Source organism: Macaca thibetana, chromosome 1, assembly GCF_024542745.1.
Source record: "Macaca thibetana thibetana isolate TM-01 chromosome 1, ASM2454274v1, whole genome shotgun sequence".
Lineage (NCBI taxonomy): Eukaryota > Metazoa > Chordata > Mammalia > Primates > Cercopithecidae > Macaca > Macaca thibetana.
In genome coordinates, this window is record NC_065578.1 from 168,152,215 (window position 1) to 168,164,536 (window position 12,322).

General features: G+C 36.6%; 1 pseudogene across 1 annotated transcript; it reads left to right on the plus strand.

Annotated features, from left to right (window-relative positions):
• Positions 1-10,297: 10,297 nt before the first annotated feature.
• Positions 10,298-11,237, plus strand: LOC126942275 (60S ribosomal protein L5-like; annotated as a pseudogene). Its single transcript, XR_007721574.1, has one exon. The product of XR_007721574.1 is annotated as a 60S ribosomal protein L5-like (transcript).
• Positions 11,238-12,322: the final 1,085 nt, after the last annotated feature.

The window sequence follows — 12,322 nt, forward strand, 5'->3', positions numbered from 1 at the left end:
GGGGCTGAACCTTGCATAGCCACAGGGGCAGAGCTGCTCAAGGCATGGGAGCCCACCTCATTAATCATTGTGCCCTGGATGTGGAACATGAAGTCAAAAGATATTATTTTGGATCCTGAAAATAAAATGATTTCCCTGCTGGGTTTCAGACTTGCATGGGGCCTGTAGCCCTTTATTTTGGATGATTTCTCCCCTTTGGAATAGAAGTAATTACTCAATGTCTGCACCTCATCTGTATCTTGAAAAAAGTAACACACTTGTCTTTTATTTTACAGGTTCACAGGCAGAAGGGATTTTTTTTGTTCTTTCCTTCATTACTTTACTTTAAAAGTTTAGATCAGAGAACCAATAAAGGGTCTATCCACTCACATCTACTTTAGACTCACCTTTCACAAAGCTTTTTAATGTGAAAGTGATCTTCAAGATGGCTAATCCCTTGGTCTATTTACACTTTTATTTCATTTTATTTCAATAAAATAATAACTGTTAAAGCTCTCAGAACCTTCTTACAAACCTACAAAAATGCTTTCTCCATCTTTTCAATGGGTTATGATCCTGCACATCAAGGATGTTAATAGATTTGGAACTGGGTTTTTTAAATACTTACAATGTTTACTTTTTGTAGCTACACAGTAGGTGTATATATTTATGGGGTACATGAGATATTTTGATACGAGCCTACAATGTATAATAATCACATCAGGGTAAATGGAGTGTCAGATGGAACCAGAGGTCATTATTTTATGTTAAGTAAGCACAGCAAAGAAAAAAAAATTATAGAGAAAATATATAATGAAAAATAGGAGAAAATATTTTCAAACCATATATCTGATTAAAAGCTAATATCCAAGATACATAAGGAATTTAACTGAATAGCAAGAAAAAGAAACCTCAATATAAAAAAAAATGGGCGAAGGAACTAAATTAATTCTTTCAAAAGACGACAGTTAGATGGTCAACAGATGAATGAAAAATGTTCATCATCACTAATCAGAGAAATACAAATTAAAAGCACAATGAGATATCACCTCCCATGTGTTAAAGTGGCTATCTTTAAAAAGACAAGAGATAATAAGTGTTGCATAGTGTGTGGAGGAAAGGGAATTATTGGGTAATGTTGGTGGGAATGCAAATTAACACAGCCATTATGAAAAACGGTATGTGTGTTCCTTAGAAAACGAAACATATATTAACATAGGATTCAACAATCCCACTTCTGGGCATATAATGCAAAGGAATTAAAATCAGTATGTGGTGGAGCTACCTGTACTTCTTTATTTACTGAAGCATTATTTATAATAGCTAAGATAGAAACCACGTAAGTGCCCATCATCAGATTATTACATCAAGAAAATGTGGTAAATTGTTTATATGTGATTTATAGGAATAATATTCAACCTTATAAAGGGGGAAATCATATCATTTGTAACAATCTGAATGGATCTGGAGGACATTGTGCTAAGTGAAATAATCTAGACACAGAAAGACAAATACCATATTATCTCACTCACCATGGAATCTAAAAAAGTTTTGTTATTGGCTAGTGTATTTCTTCTGGATTGTTATACGGATTTTGAGCTTTAAACACAAAATGGGGCAAAAATCACAAGTCGAACTCAGGGATTTCCTTGGGGCCATTATGTAGTACGTAATGTTCAATAATAACTTTCAGTGGACAATTGCAGTAACCACAATCCAATAAAGGCAAGAACTGTGTAGGGTTGAATATCCGAGTCACCCCACCATCAAGCTACTCAAACTGGCCAAGTTACTGGCTAAAGATAATGGAATACTAGAATATAAGATAGAGAAAGGAGAGGATGACTATCAGAGTCTCAGAAACAGCCTGATCAAACAAGTAACGGCTTCAAAACCTATCTCTTTGTATTTGCTTCCTAGTTTTGTCTACTTCACTTCCTTTTTCTCTGTCTCCTGTCCTGGGGTTATCTTTCACAGTAAATAAAGCATGAAACTCTGTTTTGCCTTCAAACTCTTTATTCTAAGGAATCTGCCATACAAAGGCATTCCCCAAGACCAAAGTCACATTACTAGAGTGCAGCTGGTTTCATGACTGAGTACAAGAAATGAAATCCCATTTAGCATAAATCCAATAGGTGGCAGTCAGAGAAACAAAGATTTACATTTAACTATACTAATCAAATATCTATTTAAAAATAAGATAGCTGTAGTGTTTACCCACTAAAATTCTTTATACAATCAGCTTCTTTTCGAAATAGCATTATTTTCATTAAAATATTTGAAACTCAATTGAAAAGTAATATTCTATTCCATGAATAGGAATTCTGCAGAATAAATAGCATGTATTCTATGCAGCAAGCAAATCAAATGGTAATTAATATAGAACAGACAAAGGAATCCCCTTTACAAAAGAAGCCACTTGGAATCATAAGTGCCCTTTTAACTGTTGAACATTTTATAATATACTTCATTATGCAACCTCCAGATTTTTCTAAGGTCAGAAGTATTGATTGGCTATGTGTGTATATGTGCATGTTTTTTTCCCTCAGCTTTAAAAAAAGCTATTTAAATTCTTTGTCCTCATCATCTCTAGAGATTATATATCCTGATGTAGGGGCTGACAAAAATCTTTCAAATAAAATTGCCTATTGTAACACTCTGTGAGCATCCATTTGTGCACACGAAATGTAGAAAGTTTCAGGTAATTCTTAAATACTTAGTGCTAATACTTGCTCATTAATTGGATATAATAGGAGTCAGGAAATGGATAATAAAAGATGGAAGGTTCATTAAAATATTATAGAGAAATTAAGAGTATTTCAAATAAAATACAAAATCCTGTATGAATGAATTTTCCTACTTGCCGTAATTCCACCACATATGTCTAACTAATTTACCAATTTTTTTCTGTAATACCCCTGTAACATTTTGCTTTTATCTCTATCATGGTGTAAATACTACCGTATTATTTCACTTTCTATTTATTCTTCTCATCAGCATATTTCAACCTAAAGAGTAGTGTAATATACAAATCACAGACATAAATGTTATCATCTTAAGTAGTTCACAACCTGGCAAGAAGATAAATATCTTTCATCTCACCTCCCTCAAAAAATGCAAACAAAAAAGTAACTCTAACATAATAGTATAAAACTACAATAAAGGTATACTACATCTTACTAAAACTCAATAGACATATTTGTCCAGGAAAAAAATGCAATGCCTTCACAGAGGAAGTATCAATTAAGCTGATAATTGAATGGTGAGTTGTATTTGTTAACATAAATTTAATGTTTGCAAATGAAAATAAAAATATAATTACCAGTTTCGGGTATGTCTTTAATAGCAACATGAAAACAGACTAATACAACTGGTAAAACACATTTTAGTATTCTATCTAGACTGGGCAAATTTGGTTTCTTGTTTTCCCATGTCATCTAACTACTATTTCCTTGCTTATACAGCTCTAAAATAAGAGACCGATATAATAATTAATATCTAAACTTTTTTCTAGTACTAAAATTCAATAATTCATTTAAATAAAACTCTTAGATCACTTGAGCATTGTTTTGGTCTACATCCAGGTTTCATTTTACAATTTATACACTGAGAACACAGAATTTAATTACTGCCACTAACAGCATACTAGAATAGCATTGTAAAGTAATGATTTATTATCTTTTTGGAACTAGAGTAAGTGAACACAGAATAGTACATATGTTGCATTACATAATTTGAAGTTATAACAAAATGCTGAATATATATGAATAAGTAAATATTAATTTAAATACATATTAAAATTTCAAAAATAGCAAAATTAAAAATCCTGAAAGTAGTGTAACTAGCAAAAGTTGTACTATTAGTCATTTACATTTGTGCACCATTTCTTAGTGTAAAAATAAAAAAATAATTTTAGTTGACTTTTTAAATTTTATTTTTATTTATTCATTTATTTGAGACGGAGTCTCACTCTTTCACCAGGCTGGAGTGCACTGGTGTGTTCTCGGCTCACTGCAATTTCTGCCTCTCAGGTTCAATCGATTCTCCTGCCTCAGCCTCCTGAGTAGCTGGGAATACAGATGCGTGCCACCACGCCCAGTTAATCTCTGTATTTTTAGTAGAGACAGGGTTTCACCATATTGGCCAGGATGATCTCAATCTCTTGACATTGTGATCCACCCGCTTCAGCCTCCCGAAGTGTTGGGATTACAGGCATAAGCCACTATACCCAGTCAATTTTAGTTGACTTCACATGTTGGTAATATATATATTAACAGACAAATGATTGTGCCTAATACGTTTACACCTTTTATATCCAGAAAATGGAATGTATATATACTTATTTCTCTGTATTCTTTGAATATTTCACATAATATTATATATTTCTTAGTAAAGGGTTTATCATCACTCTTACTCTCACAGTTAACTAATATTTACTGAGAACTAAATATACGAGAGCGATGCAAATTGAGTAAACTTTTTAAAGTATCTTTTATGTCACAGGTACTTCTTTAGTTGCTGGTGATGGAATAGTAATAAAAATATGTTTTTTTAAACTCAAAACTGGCCCTTCCCCTTTTCAAAGGACACAAGAGAAAAGACAGATAACAAATACATATATTATGTGAGTATTATAAATTGATAAACACTATGGAAAGAAACAAAGCAGGAAGAGTGGAATAAACAATTATAAAAAATGGCAGAAGATTGCATTTTATGTAAGGGAGTCAGCCAGGAAGACCACAAAAAGAGTGACATTTGGTCCAGAATTTTAAGGAAGTGAAGCATCAACTGAAAGGATATGTGGGAAAATAACGTTTCCGCTAGAGTGAAAGGTCAGGTCACCTACAAAGGAAAGCCCATCAGACTAATAGCAGACCTCTCTGCAGAAACCCTACAAGCCATAAGAGACTTGGTGACTATATTCAACATTCTTAGAAAAGAAATTTCCACTGATAATTTCATATCTGACCAAACTAAGCTTCATGAGCAAAGGAGAAATATGATTCCTGTCAGCAAGCAAATGCTGAGGGAATTTATCAGACCTGCCTTACAAGAATCCCTGAAGGAAGCACTAAATATGGAAAGGAAGGACCACTACTAGCCACTAAAAAACAAACAAAAAAAAACAAAAAAGAAACACTGAAGTACTCAGACCAGTAACACTATAAAGCAACCCCCCCCCACACACACACAAAACCTCTGCATAATAACCAGCTAACAACGTCATGACAGGAGAAAATCCACAAATGTCAATATAAACCTTGAATGTAAATAGGCTAACTGCCCCAGTTAAAAGGCACAGAGTGGCAAGCTGCATAAAGAGCCAAGAACTATTGGTATTCTGTCTTTATTGGTATTCTCTTGAAGACAGAATACCAATAGTTCCTAGTTCTTTATGCAGCTTGCCACTCTGTGCCTTCACACATGCAATGATGTGACACAAAATAAAGGGATAGACACAAAATAAAGGGATAAAGAAAATCTACCAAGCAAATGAAAACAAAAAAGTCAGGGATTGCAATCCTAATTTCAGACAAAACAGACTTTAAATCAACAAAGATAAAAAAAGACAAAGAAGGGCACTAAGTAAGGGCAAAGGATTTGATTCAACAAGAAGACCTAACTATCTTCAATATATACGCCTCCAACACAGAAGCACCCAAATTCATAAAGCAAGTTCGCAGAGACCTTCAAAGAAACTTAAACTCCCACACAATAATAGTGGGAGATTTTAACACCCCAATGATATTTTTAGATCACTGAGGGAGAAAATTAGCAAAGATATTCAGGACCTGAAATCAGCACTGAAATCAGACAGAAAACACTCCTCAACAAACGCAAAAAAAAAAAAAAAAAAAAAAAAAATTGAAATCATAACAACCACTCTCAGAACACAACACAACCAAATTAGAAATCAAGACTGACAAATTCACTTAAAATCATACCATAAAATAGAAATTGAATAACATGCTCCTGAATGACTTTGGATAAATAATGAGTTTAAGGCAGAAATCAAGAAGTTCTTTGAAATTAATAAAAATAAAGGTACAACATACCAGAATCTCTGGGACACAGCTAAGTCACTGTTAAAAGGGAAATTTATAGCTCTAAATGCCTACATCAACAAGGTAGAAAGTTCTCAATTTACCAACCTCATATTACAACTAAAAGAACCAGAGAACCAATAGAAAACAACCCCAAAGCTAGCAGAAGATAAGAAATTTCCAAAATCAGAGCTGAATGAAGGAGATTGAGGCACAAAATCCATTCAAAAGTTCAACAAATCCAGGAATTGACTCTTTGAAAAAATTAATAAAATAGATAGACTTCTTGATAGACAAATAAAAGAGGAGACAAATAAAAGAGAGTAGAAGAGGCAAAAGAGAAGAGAATATAAAAGCAATTAGAAATGACAAAGACCTTATTAACATTGACCCCCACAGAACTATATGTAACCATCAGAGAATAATATAAACAACTCTATACACACAAACTAGAATACCTAGAAGAAAAGGATGAATTCCTGGACACATCCACCTTCCCAAGATTGAACCAGGAAGAAACTGAATTTCAGAATGGACCAATAACAAGCTCCAAAACTGAATCAGAATTCACAGACAAATTCTACAAGATGTACAGAGAACTGGTACCATTCCTTCCTACTGAAACTATTCCAAAATATTGAGGAAGAGGGACTCCTCCTTAAATCATGGCCTCTCTGAACAGCATTATCCTGATACAAAAACCTTGCCAAGACAAAACCAAAAAAAGATCTTCAGGCCAATACCCTTGATGAACATTAATGCAAAAATCCTCAACAAAATATTGGCAAAGCGAATCCAGCAGCACATCAAAAGGCTCATCCACCACAATCAAGTAGGCTTTATCCCTGAGATGCAAGGTTGGTTCAATATACATAAGTCAATAAATGTGATTCATCACATAAACAGAAATAAAGACAAAACCACATGACCATCTAAATAGGTGCATAAAAGTCTTGTGATATGACTCAACATCATTTTCTATTAAAAATCCTCAACAAACTAGGCACTGAAGGAACGTACTTTAAAATAATAACAGCCATTTATGACAAACTCACAGCTAATATCATACTAGCTGGGCAAAGAAATATGGAAATATTCCTCTTGGAAACTGGTACAACACCAGATGTCCTCTTTCACCACTCTTATTTAACATAATAGTCCTGGCCAGAGCAATCAGTCAAGAGACAGAAGTAAAGGACATCTAAATTTGAAGAGAGAAAGTCCAACTATCACTCTTTTCAGACAATGTAATCCTATATCTAGAAAACCACAAATTCTTGGCACAAAAGCTCCCTAAGCTGATAAACTACTTCAGCGAAGTTTCACAATATAAAATCAATGCACAAAAATCACTAGTGTCTCAGGATATTTAGGGTGTCACTTTTCCTGCTAGAAATGTCTGTGGCTGGTGACGCCTTTGCCTGAGTTGTTGCTTGGGCTTTCTGGGCTTGTTCTGCCCACTTGACCTGGTTGGCTGTGGTTTGCTTGCACTGCCAGCTTGTATTCCACACCTATCAAGGGTGAGTCAGGCATGGAGTAGCGAGGGTTGTGTGAGTGAGTGAGCATGGATTCTGGCTACTGTGCACAGCCGGGCACACTAGGTGTTGTGGCCCAGCAGGCAACTCCAGGCAACAGCACAGGCTCCTGCTCCATGCAAGGCTGTGGCTAGATCAGATATACAAGTGGCTTCTGTCCTGAGTTCTTGTCTTGTGCTCAAGAAGAATAAGGTATGCAAACAATTGCAGGGTGAGCAAGGTGAAGAGGAGCTTTACTGAGACACAGAACAGCTCTCAGGAGACCCATAGAGGGCAGCTCCTTTCCACAGACAGGTCATCCCAATGAGCATCCAGGTCTCAGCAGGGAGGAGACACATAGTGGGTAGCCCCTTTCTGCAGGCTGATCGTCCTGACAAGTGGAGGAGATCCAAAGTGCATAGCTCCTTCCCACAGCTGGTAGTCCTGATGTCTGTCCAAGTCTGGCTGAATCTGGGGTTGTTATGGGCTCAGAACAGAGGAAGTGCATGCTGATTCGTCCATGAGTGACCATAAGCACCATAAGTTCTCACTCTGGGACACGGATTTCACCTGGAACTGGCAGCCTGGTCCCAGGCTTCAGGCCATCCCTGGCTTGAAGGTGGAGTTTCACCTGGGACCTGCCCCTTTCCTCCCAGGAGCCTGTTTGCCTCCGTCACCATCAACATGCCATCCACAGCACCCAAGCTGTTGCTACTGAGGGGCACCTGCGGGCCCACATTGAGCCACCCTCAGCCCCCCTTCAGGGTCCCTCCCATGCTCATTGGAGCCCCAAATTAGGAAGGGACTAAAGTGGCAGGGGGCTGGTGTGTCAGCACTGCCCAGCATGCACACACCAGCCAAGTCGTGACAGTGCCCAGGGTCAGCCACAACTTTGCTTCACCCCACAGCCGGCACCAGGAGCAGGGAGAGGCCAGGAAGCAGGAGCAGCCACTTTCAATTCTGCGAAGGCAAGGAGCTTCCTGAACCTCCTAGAGTTCAGGGATGCCAAGGTCTGGAGCCATAGCTGAGCAGTTGCAGCTGTGCCTAGGAGCACTGGCTCCTCCTCTGCTGCAGCCAGCGTCCTCACAGGGGCCACTCCAGATGGGGCATTTCTGCCATCACTAGTATTCCTATACATCAACAACAGTGAAGCTATTGCCAAATCAAGAATGCAATACCATTCACAATTGCCACAATAAGAATAAATTATGTAGGAAGATAGCTAAACAGGGAGGTGAAAGGTCTCTACCAGAACAACTACAAAATACTGCTCAAAAAAAATCAGAGATGACACAAACAAATGGAAAAAAATATCCCATGCTCACGGATAGGAAAAATCAACATAATTAAAATGGTCATACTGTACAAAGCGTTTATACATCCAATGCTATTCCTATCAAACTAGCATTTTTTCATAAAACTAGAAAAAACCTTTTTTAAAATTCATATGAACCAAAAGAGAACCTGAAGAGCCAAGGGAGTCCTAAATAAATAGAACAAAGTTGAAGATATTGTGCTACCCTATTTCAAACTGTCCTACATGGCTACAGTAACCAAAACAGCATAGTACTGGTACAAAAATAGACACATAGTCCAATGGAACATAATAGAAAACCCCAAAATGGGACCACACACCTGCAACTTTGACAGAGCTGATAAAAATCAAGCAATGAGGAAGGGGCTCCCTATTCTATAAGTGGTGCTGGGATAACTGACTAGCCATAGGCAGAAGATTGAAACTGGACCCCTTCCTTACACCATATAAAACATCAACTCAATTAAATCCTTAAATGTAAAACCCCAAACTATAAAAATCCTAGAAGACAACCTAAGTAATATTATGGACACAGGAATGAGCAAATATTTCATGAACAAGATGCCAAAAGCAATTTTGGCACAAGCAAAAAATTGACAAATGGGATCTAATTAAAGTAAAGAGCTTCTACACAGCTAAAGAAACTATTAACAGATTAAACACACAACCACAGAATGGGAGCAAACTTTTGCAAACTATGCATCTGACAAAGGTCTAATATCCATCATTCATGAGGAACTTAAACAAATTTACAAGATGGAAACAACCTCATTAACAAGTGGGGAAAGGGCGTGAACAGACACTTCTTAGAAGATGCGTCCAACAATCATATGAAAAAATGTTCAACATGGCTGATCATTAGAGAAATGCAAATCAAAACCAAAATAAGATACCATTTCACACTAGTCAGAATAATTACTATTCAGAAGTCAAAAATAATAGATTCTGGCAAGGTTGTGGAGAAAAAGAAACACCTTACATACTATTGGCGGGTATGTAAATTATTTAAAACATTGTGGAAAACAGTGTGGCAATTCCTGTAAAACCTAATAACAGAATTATCATGCAACCTAGCAATCTCATTTCTGGGTATATACACAAAGGAATGTAAAAGTTTCTATCATAAAGACATATGCATGTAGATGTTCCTTGTGGCATGAATCGCAATAGCAAAAATATGAGATCAACTTATATGCCCATCAATAGTAGACTGGATAAAGAAAATGTGCTATGTATACACCATGGAATACTAACTAATGAGTGCTAGGTTTAATACCTTGCTGAAATAATCTGTACAGAAGCTTTCTCTGGTTTGCAGATTTAATTAAACATTTTACACATTTAAAATGTAAAGCTATTCTAAATTTTAAAAGCTTGTTGAAAACATGTGGTCTTTTTCCCCCCACCTAGCGCCACTGGGCCTGCAGGTCTCTGTCAGCCGCAGATGCAGGCCTCTGTTCCGAAGGATGGGGTTTGTTAAAGTTGTTAAGAGTAAGGCCTCCTTTAAGAGATACCAAGTGAAATTTAGAAGACGACGAGAGGGTAAAACTGATTACTATGCTCAGAAACGCTTGGTGATACAGGATAAAAATAAACACAACACACCCAAATACAGGATGATAGTTCATGTAACAAGCAGAGATATCATTTGTCAGACTGCTTATGCCTGTATAGAGGGGGATATGATAGTCTGCACAGTAGATGCACACGAACTGCCAAAATATGGTGTGAAGGTTGGCCTGACAAATTATGCTGTAGCATATTGTGCTGGCCTGCTGCTGGCCCACAGGCTTCTCAATAGCTTTGGCATGGACAAGATCTATGAAGGCCAAGTGGAGGAGACTGGTGATGAATACAATGTGGAAAACATTGATGGTGAGCCAGGTGTCTTCACCTGCTATTTGGATGCAGGCCTTGCCAGAACTACCACTGGCAATAAAGTTTTTGGTGCTCTGAAGGGAGCTGTGGATGGAGGCTTGTCTATCCCTCACAGTATCAAACGATTCCCTGGTTATGATTCTGAAAGTAAGGAATTTAATGCAGAAGTACACTGGAAGCATATCATTGGCCAGAATGTTGCAGATTACAAGCATTACTTAATGGAAGAAGAGGAAGATGCTTACAAGAAACAGTTCTCTCAATACATAAAGAACAGCATAACTCCAGACATGATGGAGATGTATAAGAAAGCTCATGCTGCTATAAGAGAGAATCCAGTCTATGAAAAGAAGCCAAGAAAGAAGTTAAAAAGAAGAGGTGGAACCGTCCCAAAATGTCCCTTCCTCAGAAGAAGGATCGGGTAGCTCAAAAGAAGGTAAGCTTCCTCAGAGCTCAGGAGCGGGCTGCTGAGAGCTAAACCAAACAATTTTCTATGATGATTTTTCAGATCAGGCAATAAACTTATGGATGAAAAAAAAAAAAAGAAAAGAAAACATTTGGCATTATTTAGTCTATTCAACCTACCACTAAAAAGAATAAAAATAACAATATTTTTAATATCAAACTGCTTATATTCTTTTTTTTTTTTTCCCCAGAGATGGAGTCTAGCTGTTGCCCAGGCTGGAGTGCAGTGGCGCAATCTCGGCTCACTGAAAGCTCCACCTCCTGGGTTCACGTCGTTCTCCTGCCTCAGCCTCCCAAGTAGCTGGGACTATAGGTGCCTACCACCATGCCTGGCTAATTTTTGTATTTTTAGTAAAGACGGGGTTTCACGGTGTTAGCCAGGATGGTCTCAATCTCCTGACCTTGTGATCCACCCACCTCGGCCTCCCAAAGTGCTGGGATTACAGGCGTGAGCCACAACACCCAGTCCAAACTGCTTATATTCTTAAAGTACCCATATGAGGTCTGCAGTCATGGTATATTATTACTGAACATAGTGCTGTTTATTATTTGCTAATATTTTGTGTTATTGAATCAATATTAAATATAAGCTTAATCTATAACTTTCTTTTGACTGTATTGGAATTTTTTCTTATAAAAATTGAGATATTATATCCTTTCATCAAGCTCTAATAATTTAAATGTGACAATCATATGTCCACCAACGGCTTACAAGTATTCACCTACAAAATAATCTAGTATAATTATTTTTATAATAACCTGCATAATATTTAATGGTCTTGTTATTTTGGGAAGTACGGTAGTAATCAGGCTGCAATACATTAATATTTTTTGAAACTCCTTTTAGGATTTTGGTTTCCTTTTATTATATATTTTATAAATCATTTCAATGAGTTTTTTAAATGATTGTATGTTTCTAAATATATTAACATATTAATGTATAAATATATTCCTATATTAATTTTCTATTATGGCTGTTGCTATTTTCTATTTTTTTGTATCTCATAATACAAATTTTATCTTTATTTCCTCAACCTTTGTTTCTCTGTGTCTAATTCTTCATTAGTTGAGATTAACTGATGATTTTCTCTTTTGTGTTTTTTTCCTAAATTTGTAAATACTAT